At 47.4% G+C, this 21,647-nt stretch overlaps 1 protein-coding gene across 1 annotated transcript in view; it reads right to left on the minus strand.

Moving 5' to 3' along the window:
• LOC136621644 (flavin-containing monooxygenase 3-like) overlaps positions 1-21,042 on the minus strand; it is a 121,255-nt gene extending 100,213 nt beyond the window's left edge. The window contains exon 1 of the mRNA XM_066597284.1: positions 20,963-21,042. The gene's annotated coding sequence lies outside the window, so the exon portion shown is untranslated. The remainder of the gene's footprint in view (positions 1-20,962) is intronic.
• Positions 21,043-21,647: the final 605 nt, after the last annotated feature.

The following is a 21,647-nucleotide window of genomic DNA, read 5'->3' on the forward strand; positions in this document are numbered from 1 at the left end:
TCTTCTTTTTTTATACTGACTATCGCATCAGGTGAAAATCGCACGATTTTCTCGCCTGTATGAAACCACCCACAGAGTTGTGAAAGATTCGATGGGCAGATTATCTAGATTAAATACGTTTTCATGATGTTTTAAAGCGTATAAATTCAGTTTGGCGTGATTATTGAAATCTTTAACCCTTTCCAATCCACTGTCTGACGTCTGAAGACATTCTGATTAAAGGCTGTAGAGCTCTGACGTCGGAAGACGTCTGGCAGGGTATTCTTACTGTATATTACTGGCCGCTCTGTTGTCGGCGTCCTCTTCAGCATGTCCCATATCTCAGTACTGGCTCTAGCCAGCAAATGGCGCCATTGTATAATGGCAGAAAGAGAAAGCCCCTAGGAAAGCCTGAATCCAAAATTGGATTGCAAAGGGTTAACTAGTATGATGGGCACTTGTGTATCAACTATCATGTTTTCACTGATCTTCTTTGTAGTCTCAGGGTAAGCCATCATTCCCCTAAACAGCAGCAGAGATGGAGACGTTGGGAAGAACATACAGAGAGATCGCACCCAAAGGTGGTAAATCTTGCGTGGATATTTGAAACCATTTGATCTTGACAACGTGGTATTTTTCCCACGTACAAATGACTCCAACAATAACTGCACAATTGGAAACATTCAACATTGCATACAGGAGACTTTTGGTGACGCTGCGGAATAACTTCGCCCGTGACCTGCTTCTCATCCTTCTCAAACCACAGTGTGTGACAAATGTCATAAGGATATCCAAATTCATCATTGTAGAACATTGTGTTAAAATGTGTAGTGGCTGGTCGTCAAATCCTACTTTAATCACTGTTGCTGATAACTGCACTGGAGCCTCTAAATCATCATCATCACCAGAGTGATTACTATCCATATCGATAAGTTCCAAATCATTTTCCAACTCCGGCCACACCACTGGGGCTCTAGATGTCGGACGTGGCTCTAGTAGCGCAGGACTCACCTCATAACGCTCAGCTGCCTTAATTTTGAGACACTCCTGATAAGCCTTTTGACGTTCAGCATTGTGGATTTTAGACTTTTTGTAATTCTCACAAGCAGATCTATCCCCTCCATTGCATTTTCAATCATTTCAATCACCAGGCTGATGTGTGGAGACGGCTGAGGTGAAGGGAACGCCCAGAGCTTCCTATTAGAAGCCACATACACACCCTGACTGCTGTACCCAGAGCTCTGTGCTAGCTGCTGTTATACACACCTTCAGGGAGCTGCAGAGAGCAGCAGCTCGGTGGAGACTTGGAAAGGCTTCACAGAGGGAGGGAGCTCCCTCTGTATCACTGGGTTGTCATGGCAATAGGACGGCACATACAGGCGTCCTGCTCTGCCAGCAACTAAATCAATAGTGTACAAAAGCAAAACCTCTTTTTTATTATTATTATTTAAAAAAGAACAAAAACCTCTTTTACTCTTCTTCTTTCCCTTATTTTCATGAAGCACATTAAACAATTCAGCTAAACCCTATATTTGTGATATCGCCGCTGGTACCCTTTAGGGCAGGATTTCTGCAGCAGTTCCCGCGGCGGCATAATGCTGATGCGGATTTATGCCACGGGAAAAAAATTGCGACATGCATTTTTCTGCTACTTGAGGTCTCCCTTAATATAGTATTAAAGGAGACCTCCCAGACACCGCAGAAAAACACATGTTTTTCCACAATCGCCAGCAGGGACTTTTTGGTTATCTCCGCAGGATTCCTGCAGTATTAAACCGCGGGTGTATCCTGCTCCGTCCGTGAGTAGGAGCCCTTAGGCCTCATGCCCCTGGCCATGGTGGACTCCGTCAGTGGCACATCACAGCGAAGTCCCACACAGTGGCCCACAAGACTCCATACTCACCCCTCCGGATCGCATGACGCGTCAACAGTGGGTGATGATGCGGCTGCCGGAGCTAGGATTTGCATCTTGTATGACACTGTAAGGAGGGGGCTTCTGTTCACCATATCCCCCTCCTTCCAAGTAAGTGTCTCACAGCGATTCACCTATGGAGAACACACTGATCATTTTCACATAGCTCTTCATCTACACTCCATGAATGAGCGCAGGACATTTTTTCTGATAGTGGTTAATGGAGTTAATGAGGTTTGCTGCATCTAAAGGGCTGAAGCTATGGGAAATCAGCCTTATTGGTCTCAGATCGTGACCTGTTGATAGGGTGTAAGTAACAGCCTTAGACGTTGGGACTGCTACTGTATGGTCTTCTGAAGTGCTGCTGTAGAAAGGCAACACATCAGATGAAGTTCCCCAAATGGTCGGCATAAAAACAGTGGTTAAGGGATAAAAACACCAAAAAAAAAAACAAATGCTTCTGTGTACTGGGGCCTTTAGCAAACAAATTGCCACAGATCAGTTCATTTTTGCCGTACTAGATCGAAAAGGTTCCATAAACAGAATGAATTGCCACAGATACCTTCACAGTATAGACTAAATTAAAATGTAACACAGAAAGACAAAATATCTGAATCCCTTAGATGTCAAAGGTCGGGTGTCGAACGGCACACGACATTCATATGATATTGCTAGCTTTTGCTGGTACACCTCTCCAAGACCCTTACAAAAAGTGTCTTTCTGTGATTGTGTGTCAGTCCTTATCTGTTTTAAATAAATATTTATAAACTTCTACATTTTAATTTAGTTAGTCTATACTGTAAAGGGCTCTCAGACTTTGGATGGATTCAGACGACCGTATATCGGCACAGTTTTCACGCCAAGCCGATATACGGTGTCCTCATTTGCAGGGGGGGGGGGATGGAAAAGCCAGGAGTAGGAACTAAGCTCACGCCCCTCTCTGCCTCCTCTCCACCCCTCTGCACCATTTGCAATGAAAGGAGGCGGGACAGGGGCGGGGATACGTGCCGAGAATTAGCCCCGCCCCGGCCCACCTCTCCCCATTGCAAATAGTGCAGCGGGGCGGAAAGGAAGCAGAGAGGGGGCGGTAGCTCAGACCACTGCTCCTGGCTCTTCCAGACCCCCCCCCCCCCTGCAGAGAGAGACAACGTATATTGGCTGGGCATGAAAACCCAGCCGATATATGTTCGTCTGAATCCAGCCTCAAATTCATAGACTTCGTTTCTGCCCCTGAGAATACTAAATTGCCACAGATAAGGTCCTTTTTGCCGTAGTAAATTGAAAAGGTTCCATACACAGAGTGAATGACACCAGTGTACTTATCCATTAGTGGAAAATGCACAGCAGATGTAAAGTTACATTTCTCAGCTTGTGGAGGAAAAAAGAAAAAAACAACAGCAAAGTGAGGGCCCAGTATTGGAAGGAAATTCATAGTGTTCTTGTGTTACTTCTTAACTCACAGTGCCCAAGGTAAAAAATAATCACACTCCTTTATAGAATGGGACAAATGAATCATCAAAATAAGTGGAAGGAGCCAAGATCATTTTATCAGAATTGACAATCCTTATTGACAATTTCTCCTTCCTCCGGGGTCTGATAATTATCTGACCCAGTATTCCCTATATGAAGAAATAACTGGAGGTGAATCATTCATCTTTACTAGTGGTTCTTAACTTTTTTCAGCCCAGCGCCCCCTTTAGGTATTGGGATGGTAGACAGTGTTCCCCAAGCCTTAGGCCCCCCTGCACACAGGCAGAAATTCCGCGGTGGATTAGATAACGCAGTCCTAGGCAGATGGACGTGATTTGTCCTCGTGAAATCACATGTGGAAAACAAATCGTGGCATGCTCTATTTCTGTGTGGGTCTCGCAGAGGCCCGCACAGAAATGTCAGTGGTGATGGTCCGGCTCCTCTCTGTCCATGCTCCGGCTGGCCAGCAGCCGACAACGCAGAGAGGAGGCGCCGGGAGCGGGTAAGCTGCAGGCCTCTGCAGGGGCACAAGACAGCATCCCGCTGTGAGAATTCTCGCAGCGGGATCCAAATCGGCCGTCTGCAGGTGGCCTTACTACCCTGTTTCCCCGAAAATAAGACGCATCTTATATTAATTTTTGCTCCCAAATATGCGCTGCATCTTATTTTCAGGGGGTGTCTTATTTTTCAATGAAGAATTCCCATTTATTGTTTAACAAAAAAAATGACAAACTGTGAAAACAAAGCAAAAATTGCTCAATGACAGTCATGTCATCATTTTCTGGCAGAGAAAATTTGCCTGACTCACATACAGGGCCACAAAAAATAAGGGCTGTAAAGTACCTGGCTCCCACACACTGTCTGGAGACTGTAATGCTCACCCCCTAAGGCTGGAAATACACTCTGTGAGAACCCAGCCTTAAGAATCACACATATGGTTGCCTGACTCACACACAGAGCCATAAAAAAAAATAAGGGCTGTAATTTAGTACCTGTCTGCAGACAGAAGTTCCTGTACCACTTGTAAGCAGGGATGGTATTGCAGCTTCCGGCCACCAGGGGGAGCTCATCACAGCAGACGTGTACAGCAGGAACAGAACATACAGTATGGACTTTTCCAGCCAGCAAGGGGAGCTCCCAACAGCCCACTCGTACAGCACAGGAGGAGGTAGGAGAGAAAGGGGATGGCAGCAGGGGACAGGCCTCTCGACTTGCCTGCACACTTTAGTATGCCTTACTATCGGGGTGTGCCTTATATTTGCGATTTCTGCAAATTTCTTAATGTGTCTTACTTTCGGGGGTGCCTTATTGTCGGGGAAACACGGTAGTTTAAACCCAGTCAAAGTTTACCTTGTTTACAAAAATGAAAATACTGAATACTTTTTTTGGAATTTTTGATAGCGTTTAACAGATTAGCATTAATAGTGAAAAACAGGTCTCTAAAAATTACCAAAGTAGTATTTTAGTCAGCTAAATTTAAGCTGCTACAATGTAGGTGCTAAATATTTACAAACAGGTTAATTGTGGATACAATAATAAATAGGTCTTATTGCAGAAGATAATTTTAGGGGGAAGCAAGCAATAAAAACATCTTTAATTATCATTCGATAGAAATGTAAAACGTATAAACAAATGCTAGATACACCTTAATCCTTAATGGTCAGAAGACTAAATAAAATGCAAGAACAATGAAATTCGACTAATAATAATAATAATGTTTTCCATTACTTTATTGTAAATTACATAAATTGCATGTAATAAATAGCTACCGCGTTTCCCCAAAAATAAGACCTACCCAGATAATAAGCCCTACTCTGATTTTCAGGGAGGGGGGAGGGGTGCCTTTAAATATAAGCCCCCCCCCCTCGAAAAAAAGCCTTAGCTACACTACAGGGGGGAAAAAGCAATACTCACCTACCCTGTTTCCCTGAAAATAAGACATACCCTGAAAATAAGACATAGCATGATTTTCCAGAATTTTTGAGGATGCAAAATGATTTTCAGGCTTTTTGAGGATGCTTGAAATATAAGGCCTGCTAACAGTTAATTTAAAAAGTCAATTTAAATAGTGTCCAGGCAGCTATACATGTAAAAAAGTTAAACTTTTTTGAACAAAAATTAATATAAGACACTGTCTTATTTTCAGGGAAACACGGTAGTAGCCAACATTCGGGTCCCTTGCACTGGGCTGCGGCGCTGCTGCAGGCTTTTGTGTAGTCCTCAGCGGTGACAGAGCACTTCTTCCTGGTAGCGGGGGCTTGATTACCTCGCCACCATCAAGTGATTGCTCTAATTGGTTCAATCAAGTGCCGCATCAGTGCTCCATCAACCAATCACAGCCATTCAAAGATGTCATTCAATGAATGGCTGTGATTGGTTGATTGAATGCCAGCTCTGATTGGCTGACACGGCGCTCCATGAACCAATCAGAGCAATCGCTTGCTAGAGGTGGATATTCAAGCCCAGCTACCAGGAAGTAATGCTCTGTCACCACTAAGGACTACACAAAAGCCTGCAGCAGCAGCACCAGACACTAGTGCAAAGGGACCCGAACGCCGGCTACTAGGTGAGTATTACAAGACACTGTGTCTATTTGGGGGCAAAAATTAACATAAGACAGTGTCTTATTTTCAGGGAAACACAGTATATAATAAAAAGGAATACAAAAATGAGACAAAACAAAGTGTGAGTAAATAATCACTTATTCAGAAACTACAGATCATCAGCCTCATATTTATACAAGACACACATGAGCATATGCATATTTATGAAACAAACTGTGCTTTTTTGCGCGTGCAACTTATTTTAGTATAGCTTTTGTACCTGCAGGGCATGTTCATTTGCGTAGTAAACAAAGACACACGAATTGAAATGGTTAATTCGCCTAATGGGTTTTGGATGTGTTTTTTTGCAGTGGAATTACACAGTATATTATGCATCTCTTTGCGTATTGTGCAAGCATATGCACACCACCCGTTGCCTTCTATAGGGACTTCAGGTGTGCAAATGCGCAGAAAGGTAGAGCATGCTGCAGTTTTTTGTGTGTGGCCATAATGTGTGTGCAAAATAAGTGTAAAATGTAAACAAATTCATTGAAATCAATGGCTTCTATTCTTGGTATTGCGCGTAAATTTTGCATGTGCTAATATGTCCATGTGAATCCATGTGTCCATGTAGGCTGCCTTTTAGAGATGCGCGAACGTGCTCGTTTAGGGCGATTTCGCAATCGAGCAGCGCTTTTTTCGAGTAACTGACTACTCGGGCGAAAAGATTCGGGGAGCGCCTGGGGTGAGTGGGGGGTTGCAGAGGGGAGTGGGGGGGGGGGAGAGAGAGATAGCTCCCCCCTGTTCCCCACTGCTACCCCCCGCTCCACCACGCCGCCCCCCGAATCTTTTCGCCCGAGTAGTCAGTTACTCGAAAAAAGCGCTGCTCGATTGCGAAATCGCCCTAAACGAGTACGTTCGCTCATCTCTACTGCCTTCACATCTGTGGCGGGGATTCCATGTTCAGGGAGCAGGAAATAGAATCTCCTGGCCAAAAGGATCAGCTTTATGATGGAACCAAACAGCGCTGAACGGACCCTTTTGACTCGAATGGGGTCTGTTCTATTTCTGCTCAGCATTTTATCGGAAGACAAAACACTGCATGCAGCGCTATTTCCTACAGTATTTTGTGGCGGGTCTGCGACAAAACCTCCGGAGGTTCCAGTACAGATGTGAAGGCAGTCTAAGGGAAACAGAAAGGTAAGAGTCCAGTAGACAAAAGAGCAGAAAAACTGGATCTCTGAGCAGTGAAAAAACATCACTGTGTAAGGTGAAGGATGTTTTTTACTGCACAATGCTGATGGGAGGGTCAAAATTTGGCATAGGCAGCATGAATCGATGAACCCTTCCAGTCAACTGCACCAAGGTGGTCAGTACATCCATCTATATATGTAGTAATAATGGTTGCTGCAACGTGTTAACTCGACTTAAAGGGACCCTCGTCATGTCCTCATAGCACCATAAACTAAGTTATGGTGCTGTTAGAGGACATGACAGGGAGTTGGGTGATGTATTTTTTTTTTGTACTCACCAACTCCCGCAATCGAGCGGTGTCACCTGATGAAGTAGGCATAAAAATCTGACTCTTCTCAGCCCCGTGTATGCATTCTGCTATAGACTTGTACATTTGTAGTTATGTTATAATATATTAAATGGACAGTTATCTTGTTCGCATGGGTTCCTACAGAGTAATGTCAGCATCAAGTAGAATCCATGCAATAATGAACTGCTGCTAAAGCCAAAGAAGATCCAACTCACTATTAGATGAGTGTCTCTAGTAAGGTGGCCATTTAGTGAATTTCCATTTCATGGCAAGGTTTATTTGATTGTAAGATTATGATGCGATACACCTGTTCTCAAAAATATCAAGGAGAATGATGTAATAACTGTAAAAACATGCTAACAAAGGAACAAATTCCATGTAAACATGTCCTCCCATTAGAATGAAGGCTCCCTGGAGATCAGCTGATTGCCATGGCTCCAATTCTCCAACCTCCCTGTGGTCACTACTAAGGAAGCTATTAGGTAGCATCTGTGTAGCTCTGGATATAGATAGGTTTAAAAATCACTAAGACTAAATGAAAGGGACATTTACTAAGCTGAATGCACCAGAATTGTGGCTTAATTTGCGCAAAACAACTAGTGTACGTGTCTTGCACCACATTTCTTATGTGTTAAGAACACTTTTTGCACCTTTTTAGACAAGAGGCTTACGGGTAGTGTAGAGAGAATTAGCTGTAGTTTAGCAGGATGGTGTAACATAAATGTGATGTACCAAATTGCACAAAAACCCTGGCACAAAATATTGGCACTAAATAAGCCTACGACCAGGTGGTGAAAACTTAGGCAGAAGTGTCTAAGGGCTCCACACACTTGCGATTGCGGTTTTTGTTAACGCGATTGTCAATCAGACTTTCTAATGTTAAAAACGCAACACAATGCACCAAAAACGCAGTTGCGTTGCGTTTTTTTACAATAGAAAGTCCCATTGACAATCGCGTTAACAAAAAATGCAATCGCAAGTGTGTGGGAGCAGTAAGGGCTCCTTTCCACTGGCGATAGTGATATTGCTGCTAGAAAAATCGCATCGCAACGCAGCAAAATCGCTGTGGGGGAGAGCGGAGGGGAGATCTTTCTCTCCCTCCCCCCCCCCCCCCCCCCCCCGCTCCCTCCTGCTGACTTCCGCTACTCACCGCTCCCCCGCGCCGGCACCCGAACGTTTCATCTCGGGCGGGCAGGTACTCGATAAAGGCAATGCTCGCTCGAGCAATTGCCTTTACCGAGTATACTCGCTCATCTCTAGTCATGATGTAATACTACACTCCATTGTGAAAGTAAATACAAGCCCTCACAACTTGCTTCCAACCTTGCTCTGCCCACTCACATGTCCTTGTGCACTTCTCTGAAGCAGCTCAGCCTCCATTCCATAGGTCATTAACATGTGCCATGACATTCTTGATGTGTGGCACGCCCCACCTTTTATACTCGACTTGTCCTTTGATTCGCTCATGCACAAGCTCTGCCCAACATGGTGTCTGGCTGCAGAGTACTCAGCAGTCGTCACCGTGGCTGGATACAGGTTTCATACACACCGCACGGGCCATGACAGATACTATAAGAATCTCCATGTTACACCGTTAAATATAATCACCACACACTGAGGTTACGCCAAAATCCTACACATTTGTCATATACCTACACAGTACTTACGATACCATAGCTGCCTACGTAAATATTTTATACAACTTTATTACGTGCTAGCCATCCGTATAGCATCTATACAATGAACATAATTTCTTAAGGACAGTCCTACAATATTTGTATTACTCCTTGTAGTTATGCATCACTTACCTCTCACTGCAGTATCTACAGTACATATATGTATATATATATGTGTATATATATATATATATATATATATATATATATATATACATGGGTCTTCATATGAAGTTTACTATAATTATATATATATTACACTCCACAATATGTATGCAAGTATGTATTCTCTACAGAGTGTGGATCAGGCACAATCAACAGCAAAATAGACTGTTGTCATGGCAGCTAATGGGGGTATTTTCACTATTTTAAAAGTTTTTTTGAGCTTTACCCTAAAAGGGGTTGCCCTATCTCAACAAGTTATCCCCTATGCACTGTGATGGTTTTCCTCAAACTAAGGCCTTATGCACACAACCACGACGGGCTCCACAAGCGGAATACCGCAGCGGAGTCCGTCACAGCACCCCCCCAAAGACCCCATACTTCCAGATCTGCTACGAGAACTGCCGCATGATGCGCCGGCGGCGTCATATGATGCGGCCGACGGTGGGTGGGGCACGTATTCACACTATACTTCTGCAGTGCTACAGCTGAAGTATAGAGTGACGGGCGGCTTCCATTGACTACAATGGAAGCTGTCCGCTTGTATACCCGCGGCAAATAGGACATGCTGTGGATAATTTCATGCTGCCAAATTCTGCAGTGGAGTTCCGCAGCCTGTACATTGAGCTATTAGGTTCAATAGAACCTAATTCCTGAGGTGAAACGCCTCAAATTTCCACCACGTTTCACGCGGCTGAAATCCGTTCATGGGCATTAGGCCTAAAATTTTAAAAAGTGCTTATATATGTCCTCCACGTGTCCAGGGGTTCGGAAGTTTTGTTCAATTAAAGTGAATGGAACCAGCTCTCTTCCTCTTCTGCGCTCCGCTCAAAATGTTACGTTTAATTTCTGCTGAAAGGGTTATTCACCTGGAAATATATATTCCACACAAAAACGTCACTCACCTGCCGCCAGCTGCCCGGCAGCCGGCACATGAAAGAGCCGCGGGGCCGTGGGGCGCGGGTGAGTACGCGCTGCTCTCTGCAGGCGCTCGGGTCGGGTCCCGCGGCGAGAATTCTCGCTGCCGGATCCGACCCGGCCGTCTGCAGGCGGCCTTAATTATAGAAATTCTGGAAAATTTACAAAAGTATTTATAAACAATTACAGAAAATGGCCATACGCTTACTGACTAAGGAGGGCAGATAGCTGCACCCCCTCAGCATGCAGGTAGCAAACTACCAAATGAGGGAGCTGTATTTATTTTGTTTTTATATTTCCCCTTCTGTGACATACTTATATTAGTGTAGGGACTTACTGCAAGCAAGGAACCATGAAGTGGTTAGTGAGCTGATGTATTTTGGCCAAAATCCAACTAATACCTTGCATTTATTATCAATTATTCACACGCAGTGTGGCTTTAAACCTCCAGGGGGATTCCAGGGTGGCAGTACCAATGTGGTTAACTTTTTAAGGTGCAGGGCAGCCCGCCGAACTATTATTGCGTCATTAATAGGTTGCTGTTCTGCATGGTGGACTACATGTATCAGAAGGTCTGGCACTTTGTATCCACTATGTGTGGGAGTGTACACCAAGCAGCTACACCTCTATATTAAGAGGCTGTGTGAGTGGCTGTTTCATCGGTGCCCCTCACAGGTGTAATTAGCTCCCTAATTTGGTAGTCTTCTACCTGCATGGTGAGAGGATGCAGTTACATGCACTCCTTAGTCAGTGTTACATGTGCTGCTGAGACATGTAGTGCTATGGTTTCTAGCAGCACAGCTACACAGGTGGTGAATGATTGAGCTGGCTGTGTGTGGTGACTTCCTGCTAGCCAATCTCCTGGTTCTTTGCTCACATATAAACCCAGCTCCTGTCAGTCTCTGTCTAGTGTCCAGAGTGAGCAGTCATGTATCCAAGTCCGTTACAGCTTGCTGTGTGTTTGGTGTTCAGGATGAGCAGTCATGAATCATTGTCTGTTGCAGCTTGCTGTGTGTTTGGGGTCTTGCTGGTTCATGTCCGTTTGTACATTTATTTTCTGTCAGTTGGTGATCCCTGACACAGTTCCCTTTGTCAGCACGGTGGCTGACTGTCTATACCCCTGTATGAGGACACATGGACTTGCTGTGATTTCATCTGTGTGCATGTGAGTTTTGGGTGAGTCGATGTGGTTGCATTATATGTTGTAGTCTGCTGTAAGCCTGTGCCTGTAAGCAGGTATCCTGTTGTCTGCCCTGTGCAGCTTGCTTTGTGATCTGTGTCCGGTGCTGCTGGACTTCTGGTTAGTGTAGAGACTAGCGGTATAACAAGGAGCTGTGAAGTTGGCCCACTAGCTTCCATGTTTTGTACAAAATGTCAACTAATACCTGGTATTTATATTCAGCTTATCATCTGTTACTAGTGGTTGCATTTTGGCTGCTGTATGCTGTGTGTTCTGGCTCTGTGTGTCCAGTTGTTCAGTCCCAGTCATGTGGCATGTTTGTTTGTCCTGTTCTGGTGCGTGGTTCCTAGGATCAGATAGGGCCCAGATCCGAAGACCGCTGGGTCGCCCTTTATTGGGGCGAATCCCCCGCTTAGGTAGCGCCAGGTCATCCTCCCGTTAGCACAGGGCCAGTTGCCTGAAACCCGCTTAAAACCGTGTGCATGCGTACCACTTTTTGGTCAAGATCGTGTGGGTCCCGTGCTTAGTTTGCCCACACGATCGTAATAGTAAATATTTGGCCATTTTCTGTGATTGTTTGTTTTTATATTTTTCCTTCTGTGACATACGAAAGTAATTATGGTTGATTTGAAAGTGAAACAGATAGTGACAAAATTAAAGTCTTCCCACATAGCATAGACAGATTGGAGCCAAGTTCATATCCCGGGACACAACATTATCATATATGAAATGTTAACATACATAGATTAGTATGGGGCCTCTATGCTTGTGGGGCCCCGGGGCAAGTGCTTATCAGGTCCATGCATTAAGATGGCACCGATTCTGTTAGATGTGTTAGACACTTCAGTCCAACTTAACACCCCCTGGTGGTAGGCTTATTTAGTGCCAATATTTTGCGCCACAGTTTTTGTGCAATTTTGGCATATGTCACATTTATGTGAAATTTTTTGTGAAAATTAGGATAAGATAAAGATACTTCCAGCAAGGTACTATATAGTACTAGCCAATATACCCGGCCTCGCCCGAGTTAATTTGATACAGGTGTTTACGTGTTGTTCCCACGGAAATTTTTACTTTCCGTTAAAATTGTTACTTTGACTTCAGCAGTATAATATATAGCAACCTATCACAGCACAGCTTTCATGTTCCCTGAGCAGTATGATATATAAAAACCAATTACAGCGCAGCTTTCATGTTACCTTAGCAGTATAATATATAACAACCAATCACAGCACAGCTTTCATTATACCTCAGCAGTATGATATATAACAACCAATCACAGCGCAGCTTTCATGTTACCTCAGCAGTATAATATATAACCACCAATCACAACACAGCTTTCATGTTACCTCAGTATAATATATAACAACTAGAGATGAGCGAACGTGTTCTTCCGAGCTTGATATTCGTGCGAATATTAGGGTGTTCGGGATGTTCGTTATTCGTAACGAACACCATGCGGTGTTCTGGTTACTTTCACTTCCTTCCCTGAGACGTTAGCGCGCTTTTCTGGCCAATTGAAAGACAGGGAAGGCATTACAACTTCCCCCTGTGACATTCAAGCCCTATACCACCCCCCTGCTGTGAGTGGCTGGGAAGATCAGGTGTCACCCGAACATAAAAGTCGGCCCCTCCCGCGGTTCGCCTCAGATGCCGTGTGAGTTAGATGAGGGACAGTGCTGTTTGTACCGGAGCTGCTGTAGGGAAAGAATTGGTAGTTAGTGTAGGCTTCAAGACCCCCTAAAGGTCCTTATTAGGGCCACTGATAGCTGTGTGTTGGCTGCTGTTAGCAGTGGCAATTTTTTTTTTTCTCAAAATCGGCTCTGCAGAGCGTTGCACCTGGCATTAGGGACAGAAGTGCTGCATAGGCAGGGAGAGTGTTAGGAGTGAGTGTAGCCTTCAAGAACCTCAACGGTCCTTTCTAGGGCCATATTTAACCGTGTGCAGTACTGTCCAGGCTGCTGTTAGCTGTGCTGCATTTTTTTTTTGCTTCTCAAAATCGCCTCTGCAGAGCATTGCACCCTCCATTGATACTGCAGGGAAAGAATTGTATAGGCAGGGCCACAACACAGTTATTATTCATTGAATATACGCAGTGCTGCCTTTTGCTTGTAAAACAAGTGAAAATAATTCTATTTGTCCTGCCTCTGTCTGTCCTAAGGGCGGTGGACACGTGTCGGCTGCGTGTGCAACCTGTAAAAATCAGACGCACCCAGCTACGTTTTACTCCTGGCTTTGCCATTTGCTTTCCTTAATTGGGAAAAAAAATACCTGCTCTGCCACAGTTAATAACTCTGCTACCCTCACGTTCTGTGACACATTAGCAGGAAAACAGCACAGTTATTAAACTTCTCATGTTCATAGAATATACGCAGTGCTGCCTTTTGGTGCAAAAAAACGGAAAATAATTCTATTTGTCCTGCCTCTGTCCGTCCTAAGGGCGGTGGACACGTGTCGGCTGCGTGTGTAACCTGTAAAAATCAGACGCACCCAGCTACGTTTTACTCCTGGCTTCGCCATTTGCTTTCCTTAATTGGGAAAAAAATACCTGCTCTGCCACAGTTAATAACTCTGCTACCCTCACGTTCTGTGACACATTAGCAAGAAAACAGCACAGTTATTAAACTTCTCATGTTCATAGAATATACGCAGTGCTGCCTTTTGGTGCAAAAAAACGGAAAATAATTCTATTTGTCCTGCCTCTGTCCGTCCTAAGGGCGGTGGACACGTGTCGGCTGCGTGTGCAACCTGTAAAAATCAGACGCACCCAGCTACGTTTTACTCCTGGCTTCGCCATTTGCTTTCCTTAATTGGGAAAAAAATACCTGCTCTGCCACAGTTAATAACTCTGCTACCCTCACGTTCTGTGACACATTAGCAAGAAAACAGCACAGTTATTAAACTTCTCATGTTCATAGAATATACGCAGTGCTGCCTTTTGGTGCAAAAAAACGGAAAATAATTCTATTTGTCCTGCCTCTGTCCGTCCTAAGGGCGGTGGACACGTGTCGGCTGCGTGTGCAACCTGTAAAAATCAGACGCACCCAGCTACGTTTTACTCCTGGCTTCGCCATTTGCTTTCCTTAATTGGGAAAAAAAATACCTGCTCTGCCACAGTTAATAACTCTGCTACCCTCACGTTCTGTGACACATTAGCAGGAAAACAGCACAGTTATTAAACTTAGATTATACATTCACTAGAGGCAGTGGGGCCTTTCGTTTTCAAAAAAGGGAAAAAATTATATTTGGCCTGCAGTCTTGCGCCAATTTATTAGCTGCCTGTGAAATCAAATCACTGGTAATACAGCATGCTGAGGGGTAGGGGTAGGCCTAGAGGACGTGGACGCGGCCGAGGACGCGGAGGGCCAAGTCAGGGTGTGGGCACAGGCCGAGCTCCTGATCCAGGTGTGTCGCAGCCGACTGCTGCGCGATTAGGAGAGAGGCACGTTTCTGGTGTCCCCACATTCATCGCCCAATTAATGGGTCCACGCGGGAGACGGTTATTAGAAAATGAGCAGTGTGAGCAGGTCCTGTCCTGGATGGCAGAAAGTGCTTCGAGCAACCTATCGTCTACCCGCAGTTCTGCGCCGTCCACTGCTGCAAATCCGAATCCTCTGTCTGCTGCTCCTCCTTCCTCCCAGCCTCCTCACTCCACTACAATGACACCTGCTCAGGAGCGGGAACACTCCCAGGAACTGTTCTCGGGCCCCTGCTTAGATTGGGCAGCAGCGGTTCCTCTCCCACCAGAGGAGTTTATCGTCACTGATGCCCAACCATTCGAAAGTTCCCGGGGTCCGGGGGAAGAGGCTGGGGACTTCCGCCAACTGTCTCAACAACTTTCTGTGGGTGAGGAGGACGATGACGATCAGACACAGTTGTCTTGCAGTGAGGTAGTAGTAAGGGCAGTAAGTCCGAGGGAGCAGCGCACAGAGGATTCGGAGGAAGAGCAGCAGAACGATGAGGTGACTGACCCCACCTGGTGTGCAACGCTTACTCAGGAGGACAGGTCTTCAGAGGGGGAGTCAAGGGCATCAGCAGGGCAGGTTGCAAGAGGCAGTGCGGTGGCCAGGGGTAGAGCCAGGGCCAGACCGAATAATCCACCAAGTGTTTCCCAAAGCGCCCCCTCGCGCCATGCCACCCTGCAGAGGCCGAGGTGCTCTAAGGTCTGGCAGTTTTTCACAGAGACGCCTGACGACCGACGAACAGTGGTGTGCAACCTTTGTCGCGCAAAGCTCAGCCGGGGAGCCAACACCAACAGCCTCACCACCACCACCATGCGCAGACATATGATGGCCAAGCACCCCGCAAGGTGGGACGAAGGCCGTTCAGCGCCTCCGGTTTGCACCCCTGCCTCTCCCCCTGTGCCCCAACCTGCCACTGAGATGCAACCCCCCTCTCAGGACACAGACACTACCGTCTCCTGGCCTGCACCCACACCCTCACCTCCGCTGTCCTCGGCCCCATCCAGCAGTGTAGTTCAGCGCACCGTCCAGCCGTCGCTTGCGCAACTGTTGGAGCGCTAGCGCAAGTACGCCGCCACGCACCCGCACGCTCAAACGTTAACCGTCCGCATAGCAAAATTCATCAGCCTTGAGATGCTGCCGTATAGGGTTGTGGAAACGGAGTCCTTCAAAAGTATCATGGAGGCGGCGGCCCCGCGCTACTCAGTTCCCAGTCGCCACTTCTTTTCCCGATGTGCCGTCCCAGCCCTGCACGACCACGTCTCCCGCAACATTGTACGCGCCCTCACCAACGCGGTTACTGCCACGGTCCACTTAACTACGGACACGTGGACAAGCACAGGCGGGCAGGGCCACTACATCTCCCTGACGGCACATTGGGTGAATTTAGTGGAGGCTGGGACAGAGTCAGAGCCTGGGACCGCTCATGTCCTACCCACCCCCAGAATTGCGGGCCCCAGCTCGGTGGTGGTATCTGCGGAGGTGTATGCTTCCTCCACTAAAGCACCCTCCTCCTCCTCCTCCTCTGTCTCGCAATCAAGATGTGTTAGCAGCAGCATGTCGCCAGCAGTCGGTGTCGCGGGGTGTGGCAGCACAGCGGTGGGCAAGCGTCAGCAAGCCGTGCTGAAACTACTCAGCTTAGGCGATAAGAGGCACACGGCCCACGAACTGCTGCAGGGTCTGACACAGCAGACCGACCGCTGGCTTGCGCCGCTGAGCCTCCAACCGGGCATGTTCGTGTGTGACAACGGCCGTAACCTGGTGGCGGCTCTGCAGCTCGGCAGCCTCACGCATGTGCCATGCCTGGCCCACGTCTTTAATTTGGTGGTTCAGCGCTTTCCGAAAAGCTACCCACGCTTGTCAGACCTGCTCGTAAAGGCGCGCCGGCTCTGCGCACATTTTCGCAAGTCCCACACGGACGCTGCCACCCTGCGGACCCTGCAACATCGGTTTAATCTGCCAGTGCACCGACTGCTGTGCGACGTGCCCACACGGTGGAACTCTACGCTCCACATGTTGGCCAGGCTCTATGAACAACGTAGAGCTATAGTCGAATACCAACTCCAACATGGGCGGCGCAGTGGGAGTCAGCCTCCTCAATTCCTTTCAGAAGAGTGGGCCTGGTTGGCAGACATCTGCCATGTCCTTGGTAATTTTGAGGAGTCTACCCAGGTGGTGAGCGGCGATGCTACAATCATTAGCGTCACCATTCCTCTGCTATGCATCTTGAGAAATTCCCTGCAAACCATAAAGGCAGCTGCTTTGCGCTCGGAAATGGGGGCGGGGGAAGACAGTATGCCGCTGGATAGTCAGGGCACCCTCCTGTCTATTTCTCAGCGCGTACAGGAGGAGGAGGAGGAGCATGAGGAGGATGAGGAGGAGGGGGAAGAGATAGCTTGGGCCGCTGCTGACGGTACACCGGCTGATTGCCTGTCATCCTTTCAGCGTGTATGGCCTGAGGAGGAGGAGGAGGAGGATCCTGAAAGTGATCTTCCTAGTGAAGACAGCCATGTGTTGCGTACAGGTACCCTGGCACACATGGCTGACTTCATGTTCGGATGCCTTTCTCGTGACCCTCGCGTTGCACGCATTCTGGCCATGACGGATTACTGGGTGTACACACTGCTCGATCCACGGTATAAGGATAACCTGCCCACTCTGATTCCCGAAGAGGAAAGGGGTTCGAGAGTGTTGCTATACCACAGGACCCTTGCGGACAAGCTGATGGTAAAATTCCCAGCCGACAGCGCTAGTGGCAGAAGGCGCAGTACCGAGGGCAAGGTAGCAGGGGATGTGCGTAGATCGAGCAGCATGTACATCCCAGGCAGTGCAACAGTCTTTAAGGGCCTGGCCAGCTTTATGGCTCCCCACCAAGACTGTGTCACCGCTCCCCAGTCACGGCTGAGTCGGCGGGAGCACTGTAAAAGGATGGTGAGGGAGTACGTAGCGGATCGCACGACCATCCTTGGTGACGCCTCTGCCCCCTACAACTACTGGGTGTCGAAGCTGGACACGTGGCCTGAACTAGCGCTGTATGCCCTGGAGGTGCTTGCTTGTCCTGCGGCTAGCGTCTTGTCGGAGAGGGTGTTTAGTGCGGCTGGGGGAATCATCACAGATAAGCGTAGCCGCTTGTCAACCGACAGTGCCGACAGGCTAACACTCATCAAGATGAACAAAGGCTGGATTTCGCCAGACTTCTGTTCTCCACCAGCGGACAGCAGCGATACGTAAGCAATACGTAGGCTGCACCCGCGGATGGAAGCTACGTTCTCTCTCACCATCCAAAACGGGGACATTTCTGCTTCATCAATCTGTGTCTAATATTCCTCCTCCTCCTCCTCCTCCTGCTCCTCCTCCTGAAACCTCACGTAATCACGCTGAACGGGCAATTTTTCTTAGGGCCACAAGGCTCACTCAAATAATTTTTCTGAACAATTTTTATAAGTTTCAATGCGCTTAAAAGCGTTGGAACTTTAACTTGAACCAATTTTTCGTTACACTGGGCTGCCTCCAGGCCTAGTTACCACTTAAGCCACATTAACCAAAGCGATGGGTTTCACCTGCCCTCTTGGCTGGCCATGGCCAATTTTTGGGATGTACATTAGTACTGTTGATACAGCAATTTTTGTGGACCCTCGCCTACAGTGTAATCAAATTAATTTTTAGCCCACCTGCATTACAGCTGACGTTACCTCAGCTGTGTTGGGCAATGCAATGGGATATTTTTATGTACCGCCGGTGGGTTCCTGGCACCCACCCAGGCAGTGGGTCCACAGGGAGTTTAACCTACATGTGTCCACTTCTAAAGAACCCCAGTCTGACTGGGGCATGCAGTGTGGGCCGAAGCCCACCTGCATTAAGCACGACATTACTACCTCAGCTGTGTTGGGCAATGCAATGAGATATTTTTATGTACCGCCGGTGGGTTCCAGAGAGCCACCCATGCTGTAGGTGCACACGGAGTTTTTAATACATCTGTACACTTCTAAAGAACCCCAGTCTGACTGGGGCATGCAGTGTGGGCCGAAGCCCACCTGTATTACGCACGACATTACTACCTCAGCTGTGTTGGGCAATGCAATGGGATATTTCTATGTACCGCCGGTGGCTTCCTGGCACCCACCCAGGCAGTGGGTCCACAGGGAGTTTAACCTACATGTGTCCACTTCTAAAGAACCCCAGTCTGACTGGGGCATGCAGTGTGGGCCGAAGCCCACCTGCATTAAGCACGACATTACTACCTCAGCTGTGTTGGGCAATGCAATGGGATATTTTTATGTACCGCCGGTGGGTTCCAGGGAGCCACCCATGCTGTAGGTGCACACGGAGTGTAACCTACATGTGTCCACTTGTAAAGAACCCCGGTCAGACTGGGGCATGCAGTGTGGGCCGAAGCCCACCTGTATTACGCACGACATTACTACCTCAGCTGTGTTGGGCAATGCAATGGGATATTTCTATGTACCGCCGGTGGCTTCCTGGCACCCACCCATGCTGTGGGTCGACAGGGACTTCACAATAGGGAGTTGTACCTGCCTGTGTCTATGAATTAAAAAGCCCGGTCTAACTGGGGCATGCAGACACCTTGACAGAATGAATAGTGTGTGGCACATAGGTTCCCCATTGCTATGCCTACGTGTGCAGCTCCTGATGGCGGTGGCACAGGATTCTATTTCTCATTGCTTCTGTACAGCATTGTGGGCTATCGCCCCGCCCCTTTTAAAGAGGGCCGCTGCCTAGCCATGCCAACCCTCTGCAGTGTGTGCCTACGGTTCCTCCTCATGGCAGACACACTTCTAAATAGACATGAGTGTGGCGTGGCATGAGGGCAGCTGAAGGCTGCGCAGAGACACTTTGGTGTGCGCTGTGGGGGGGAGGGGGGGCGGTTGGTCAGCATGTAACCCAGGAGAAGTGGCAGCGGAGTGTCATCCAGGCAGTGATTGTGCTTTGTTGTAGCTAGTGTGGTGCTTAGCAAAGGTATGCCATGCTAATGAGGGCTTTTCAGAAGTAAAAGTTGTTGGGAGGGGGGGGGCCCACTCTTGCCGGTATTGTGGCTTAATAGTGGGACCTGTGAACTTGAGATGCAGCCCAACATGTAGCCCCTCGCCTGCCCTATCCGTTTCTGTGTCATTCCCATCACTTTCTTGAATTGCCCAGATTTTCACACATGAAAACCTTAGCGATCATCGGCGAAATACAAAAATGCTCTGGTCGCCCATTGACTTCAATGGGGTTCGTTGTTCGAAACGAACCCTCGAACATCGCGGGAAGTTCGTTCCGAATAACGAACACCCGAACATTTTGGTGTTCGCTCATCTCTAATAACAACCAATCACAGCGCAGCTTTCATGTTACCTCAGCGGTATAATATACTGTATAACCACCAATCACAGCGCAGCTGTCATGTTACCTCAGCGGTATAATATATAACCACCAATCACAGCGCAGCTTTCATGTTTGTATGACAAATTTCATGTTTTTACATTATTGAGATGTTAGAGACTTAGATTAGGTATATTACACAGGGGCACCAATACTTTTGCGCTTAGCATTGAATTTTCGAGTTGTGACCCCTTTACTTTTCCTATTTAGGACCTAAAGAGTGATCATCCTAAATCACATGTTTGTATGACAAATACAAAATTCGGCCCAATATCGCGCTCGGCAACCTTTATTTTACCGTCGGATGCGATGGGATTTGCATGCAAAAATCGCCTTGCATCCCTTCAGTGAAATGCCAAACCTCTTGCATGAGTTCCACGCACGATAGGCAATCAAGTGGTTCCCATCAATTTCAATGGGAAACCTCACATCGCACATGCATGCACCGTGCACGGCATGCAATATATTTAAGGTCCCATTGAAATAAATGGGCGATGCATTCTGAGGAAACCAAAAAAATAGAACATACAGCGATTTTTAATTTTTTTTTCCTCTCGCCACATCGCAGTGAGAAAAACATCGCTCATGTGTACAACTACGTTCAAGAGAATGGAGTTCATATTCACGTGAGTTTTGTTCGTCTCACAATGCACTAAACTCGTGCGAGATTCTCGGACATGTGAAACCAGCCTTACTGTGAACTTCTTTCTATTCTGTGCATTTGTAAGTTACTCACCGTCTTGTTGTCCTGAGGTACTTGACTTGGGTTAACCAGCTTTTGGGCGATCTCCAGGGCTTCTTCTTGATATGCACTCAGATGACTGCTACTCACATGACGCCTGGAGACCAGAATGCCCCTCTTCGTATACCCCACCCAATAAACACAGACACCTTTTTTTTCATTTGGATATTTTATTGGCCACAGCAGCCTTTCTTTAACAAAAACATACATTATGAATTAACGAGGGGGGGAATCCTTGGAGTGACACAATCTGGTGCTCCCACAATCAAACCAAAGTACACGCTGCCCCACAGCCGTAGACAGGCTCAGGGGCAACGCAATGTGCCCCTAGGGGGCTACCACACTTGGGGCTTACAGCCGGCGGAGGGTCTACTGTCCCCCACTACCAGCCAAGTCCCTGCACCAGATCCTACACCGATTACAGAGGAGGGAGTCTACAGGTAGGACCATGCCCAACCGACTCCCCCCTACACATTTTCCACCGCCTCCAAGGACCCGCCACAGCAAGCACGGCTTAAACCTTAGCCTGCGCCGCCCCCAACAACACCAGGGCCTTTTCAATTCCTTCTTGCACCCCCACAGCCCAAATGTCAACACCTACATCATTCAGATGTATACCATCATTCGCCCAATACTCTCCAACCCCCTTCTCTAACTCTGTGTGCCGCACGCAGATCCC

This window comes from Eleutherodactylus coqui, chromosome 3, assembly GCF_035609145.1.
Source record: "Eleutherodactylus coqui strain aEleCoq1 chromosome 3, aEleCoq1.hap1, whole genome shotgun sequence".
Classification (NCBI taxonomy): Eukaryota; Metazoa; Chordata; class Amphibia; order Anura; family Eleutherodactylidae; genus Eleutherodactylus; species Eleutherodactylus coqui.